This window comes from Poecilia mexicana, unplaced genomic scaffold, assembly GCF_051168715.1.
Source record: "Poecilia mexicana isolate PSO_F unplaced genomic scaffold, ASM5116871v1 scaffold_1, whole genome shotgun sequence".
In the NCBI taxonomy this organism is placed as follows: domain Eukaryota; kingdom Metazoa; phylum Chordata; class Actinopteri; order Cyprinodontiformes; family Poeciliidae; genus Poecilia; species Poecilia mexicana.
The window spans coordinates 13,738,725-13,744,818 of NW_028263370.1; positions in this window are offsets into that span (position 1 = coordinate 13,738,725).

A 6,094-nucleotide genomic window follows, 5' to 3' on the forward strand; every position below is an offset into this window, starting at 1 on the left:
GAACTCTTAGTAAGATTGTGTTTTTTTTGTCCCATGTAATTCTGTCTGTGTTCATGCCAGTGTTATTTAGTCATTTCCTCTCAGCTTCTCAGTTTAGTTCTTTACCCAGCTGGAATATCTTCCTTTGATTAGTCTCACTTGGTTCTTAGGTCAATCTATCACCTCCCATGCAGTTTAAAGCCAGTCTGTTTCATTTCTGCTTGCCCAGATTGTCCTTTTCCACCCTTGCGGTCTCTCCTGTGCTTTTCCTGTCAGTTCAGTTCCTTTTTGGCCTATTTCTTAAATGTAAGTATATGATTTTAATAAATAATTATCAGCATCATTAGACCCCTGCCTTAAACCAATAAATGAAATCCGAAAAGCATAGAACCAACCCACAAAATCTAAGAATTACTCAATGACAACCCAATTTGTTCATCAATGGTGCTGCTTTAGAAAGAGAGAGAGAGCAACACCAAGTTCCTGGATGTGTACCTCACTTAGGATCTGTCCTGGAGCAGCAACACCCCACTTCCTCCACAGACTAAGAAGAGCCAAACCACTGATCCCCACTATGTCCATTTTCTATTCCAGAACCACTGAAAGCATCCCGGTGGTAGGCGGCTGCACCACATCCTGCAGGAAGACATTGCAGCGCAGAGAGCATCAGAAAATATTATTGGTACCCTCCATCTCACACTCCAGGACACCAACCAAACCCGCCTGGCCCACAAAGCACTCAGCATTAAGGTCTTCTTCCGTCTCCTGTCCTCCGGGAGGAGAATGCGGAGCATCCAGACAAGAACCAGCAAACCCATCAGGCCAGCATTATGCTGAAGTCCTTTATAGCTCTTCCCTGTTTTCCTTCTCTGACTCTTCCCCCAAAAACCTTTTGTCTTATGTGATTTTTAAATCTATTTTGCTTTACCACATATTTCTATTTTTTATGTGTATTACTGTTTGCACCAGGGGTATGGGGGAATCACCATTTCAATTCTGTGTATGCTGTGCATATGGGAGTTTTGAGAAAAAATTGAATTGAATTTCAGCTTTCTGATATTTTTTCTGTTATAATTTCCTGATCTATGAAGGTTAATGTCTGCCTTATTTAAATGGCCTCTTCTAGTCTTTGTTCTGTTTAGAAAAGTTAAAGAGAAATGGCTTTCCTCATCATGCTTATATCTCTGGGAAACAGAGTCACACATTATTAGCTACAAGATGTTAGGGACTCTTACCAGCTTTTGAAAGTCCAGTATATTTTATAAGTTTCAGTTAGATTGATTTTATAGAAATTGTTAAGGGTAACTGATTTTGTAACAATTCTTATTTAGGATTTTATTCTCCCTGCATAATAAAATAAATTTAAAGAAATAGAAGAAAAATACAAAGTTGTATTTTTCTCAAAATTTCTATGTGATATTATAGTACTGTAATGTTTGTGGGATATAGAAAATGCAGAGTAAATCTGGCTCCCTTCATTTAAAACAGTATGCATATAAAATGGAAATCCTTTCTTGAGATCAGGAAACACTGAAAAATATTAACAGTGAAAGATCAGCGTGTAAAAATGTGTCTGTTCATAACAATGCTGTCATCCAAAAAGGCAACTAAGTTCCATCATATGAAAACAAGCAATCAGGATCCTTAGAGATTCAAAAGCTCCAGTCTTTCATTGGCTTTAGTCCATGAAAGCTCTGGAGTTCAAGATGTGCAGATTGTTAAGGGAACAAGGGGACAGGAACAGCACGCTCTCTGTGCTGAAAGGGACAGAGCTGTCAACAAGCAGGTCAAAGCAACCCTGATTGTACAGGGCCCAGACCACGTGGTGGCCTATAGGATCACATCTATGTTTGTATAAGAGGAGCAGAATCTGTTTAGTACAAAATGTTCTCTCCAGTAGAGGGCGCTAATGTTTAGGAAATTATTTTTATTCAAGCACCCATGTGAACATGCGGTTTGTTGTTGTTTTGAAGTGGTAACATGCCTGCTTTTTCTGTCACACTTTACTGCTTTGCAACTGAACATGCGTGAATATGAAGTAGTAACATTGCTGCTTATTTTGTCGCAGTATTTTACTGCTTTGCAATTGAACCCCTACTTTTACATTTTTTGCAATTAAAGATTTTTTTTAATAATCAAATACTACTTTAAGCAAACCACGATTCCGTGCAAAGTTACGCAGCTCTGTTTTATTCATTTTTCAAAACTTGTACGAAGTATGTTTCTTGTAATTCTCAAAGTTATAATTAATTATAGAAAACTATTAAAAATGCGTATTCCTAGCACGGCATTAGACTCCAGAGATTTGCTTAGAATAAAACCTCTATTTACTTTTAAATAATATATTAATATTACATATAACAATGTGAACTACAATTTGTTATAGTTTATGTTGTTAAAATGTAAATTGATATATATATATATATATATATATATATATATATATATATATATATATATATATATATATATATATATACACACATAAATAGATATTACACTATATGAAAAACTTTCTGGAAAATTGAATTGTAAAATATTAGTCTATATATGCAACTGACTTAGATCTCCAACTGATGGTTCCAGAGATGACTTTGGACTTTATCTGAATAATTTTGATCCATTTCAGTTGCAGAGTTGAAACAAAAAGTATTTATCAACAGAGCCTAAAGGCAGGCATGATGGTTTAAAAACCTGCAGATGTTTTAGCATTATTGTAACATCTTGTGGCCATCTCTGCTTTGGTTCTGCTGGTGATAGCAGGGATATAGAGCATGATAAAAACCATGCTCTGGTCATTATCATGCTCCGTTGGAACATTCAATCTTAACCAATAAATCATCCACACAAGGCCAGGCTGAACACAGTAGAGTCAATTTGTTCCTCAAATGTCCAACCACTCAAAATCAAACAGCAGATGTGTATTTTCTCTTTGAAGCATTGGCTTCACTTACTGGAAGAATTGAAAACCAACATCTGGTAAGAGTGCATTGAGACACTGGTTGATCACAATCCAGGGTTGTGTTCAGTGTATTGCCATTAAGTGAGAAGTCTGCTGGTGGTGCCGATACCTTTGTGAGAGTTGTTGGGTAACTTACCTCCCCTGCTTCATTACTATTAGCTTTTGGAGTTTTCTCTGCTGCAGAAGGCTATTTTTCCATTATTAATGGTATTGTTTTTGTGTTGGGGAGTGACATGTTAGGAAAAAAAAATCATTCTGTTCCTGATGTAGTGAATCATATTTTTATGACTCAAATCGTATCATGACCAAGAATCCCAGTTTAGAAATGAAACTGAGAAACTGTTTTGTTTTTCACATCACTGACTCATGGCAAATCTAAACAGAGACAAACTCCTGTGCTGAGAGCAAAAAGGCTTGGTTCCTTTTTAGCAGCTGATGCATCTGAGTATGTCTCAACATCCAACCCATTGCTGATAGAAGACATCTTTTATACTTCATAGAGGTTAATTTGTGAAATATTTGTGTGGCAGTACATGTAAAGGTCCATATCTGGTTTAGGTGGGGCTGCTATTAGTTTTTCTGCAGATCCTGCAGGTTAACTGAGCACAACTGACTTCATTCTGCTCCTGCACAAAAGCTGGGAGAAAAGATGCCTTCCTGGCATCTGACAACAGTTGACTGTTTGGCAGAATAATTTTAGTGGTTGAGTTTTTTTTTCCGTTAGGCCTGGTCTCCTAATAAAGACTCCTATTGTTGACATGGTTTATTTGCTCAGGTTCAATTGAAGGAAGCTGTTCTTATTCATTTTTGAAGTAGCGGTTTGTGATGTTGATTTATCTTTGACATTGAATCTTTTAAAGATTTGAGCTAACCCTTCATATTTCAGATTTTTACTTTCAAATTATTACAAATTTATAATTAAAAGTTGCGTTATACAGTGTTATCTGACATCATTTACTGCTATGTCCTTCATTCCAAATAAAAAACAGGGGCTGTAACACATCTATTATAAGAATGTAATCAAAATCAGTGTGGACAACAAATAGTTTAGAAAAATAATCGAAAAACTTTCTTGTAAACAGTATTCTATAAACCCAACAGTAAAGCCCATAGGTTCTCGTCTGTGTTTGTTTAAGAGAAGAAAACCATGCAAAGTACAAAATGTTCTCTTCAGTAGAGGGCGCTAATGTATAGAAAAAGAACAACTAATGGGGTTTATTAAAGCAGTTGGGTGAAAATACTTCCCGTGCTTGCTGACAACTTTTCTACGTTTTTTTTTCACCCTTTGAGCAGCTCTGTCACATTTTTAATAGTAATAACTTTTCAAAAATTAAAATCTCTACTGGTTTTCACTTTCTATCATCAAATTATGAGTTATGTGAATAACGGGAGAGTTCTGAATTACTGGTTTTACAAAGGAAGTAAGTTTGTTGAATTTGTCAAAACTGTCAATATTTATAAAACGATAATCAAAGGTAAAAGTAATTATAACTGTGTCTATTTCTGACACTGATTTAGATTTCAGAGATGTACCTCAAGAAAAAGTTCTAAATACATATAATCAGCATTATAAACAGACTCGTATTGTAACATAGTTGATGCTGGTTGGGTTTCCTACTTTTAAACAACAAAAAAACCCATTGTAAAAAAAATGGTTGGCTTTTTTCCTAAATGTAGGAACATTTCTGAAATTAAACTAAAAATCTGTAAGTACTTTTTTCTGAACACAAGAGTTGTCATATCTTGTTCTATTAGTCGGTGAAAAATCTCAGGCATAGCTTTAACTGCACACACAAAAAAAATTCTTTCAATTTTAAGACTACATATTATACACATTATGGAAGTATATCTGGTTCTTTCCAAATATTAAAATCAGGCAAATAAAACCTCAAGTGACCCATAATACATCACATGACACATCATGCTATTACTGTGAAACGTGAGACATAGCAACGGTACAAACTCATACTAAATGTCAAACATGGAGGTGGAAGGCTGAGGATTTGGGTTTGTTTTGCAGCAGCATGACCTTGTGGTCATTGAGTCAACCAGGAACTCATCTATATACTAGTAGATTCTAGTAAGAAATAATCTGCCTAGATGTTTAACCAGTTGCTGACTTAAGCAATTCCAGCAAACATGCAACGTAAGTTAAAATGTAGACCTCAGCTTGACTAATATTTTTAGCAGAGCATTTAGAGAGTTGTGCAAAAACAAGAACCTGCACTGAATCATTGCTGCAAGGAGCAAACCAAAGTAGTTCCACCAGAATAACTTTAAGGACTGAAATGTTTTATAAATACTTGAAGTTATTGCAGCTAAACGTGGTTCTGTAAGCTACAGAACTTTCTATTTTTACTCACCGTTTTGGCTTAGTTCTTGTTGAACAAATATTGATGTAGTGTGTGGAAGTTTACGAAATAGGTAATATGGTTCTCCACCCACGGGTCTTTCCCATTGCAGAAGGCAGGAGAATTATCGCAAGATAAATAAATAAAACGTTATATATCTGTTAACTCCAAATGAATTTCATATTGCTTGTTTGCATGTACAGTCAATGGGTGGGAAGACCCTCAGTGTATACTATGTGGTGTGATCAATGTTAGAAAATTGTTTGAGAGATAAATTGTAATTTGGAGAAAACATAATATGAATAATTAAAACAGACAGTAATATTCCATTAAAACAACCAGGGAGACATTTCTGTAAAATCAATAAACTTACTTTAAATAGTTTAACAGCATTTTATGTTGTAAAACATTGTTTAATCAAAATAAAGGCTATGCTCCCACAAAACATCCCATGCCCCAATACGTCTGTCGGCATAATATAAGGCATATTCAGTTCTGTTGAGTACTTCCTTTTCTTTCCTTTATTACTTTCATGGTTTCAATCAAATATCCCTCCTTTTAAGATTGTTCTTTTGTGTTCTGTACAGCTGCAGCAATTAAGCCGTTTAACAACACAGAATACATTTTAGGAAAACTGGTAAACAATAAAAGACAACGTGTTTCACTGCTTTGCAGTTTGTGACCAGAACAATATTAGAATCAAATTTGAATGCCTCAGAGTTTGACATCAAAATTTGACAAAAGATCATGGTATTTAGAAATAACAGCTTGATTCCTGTCCCTCTTGTAATGCCATCAACTA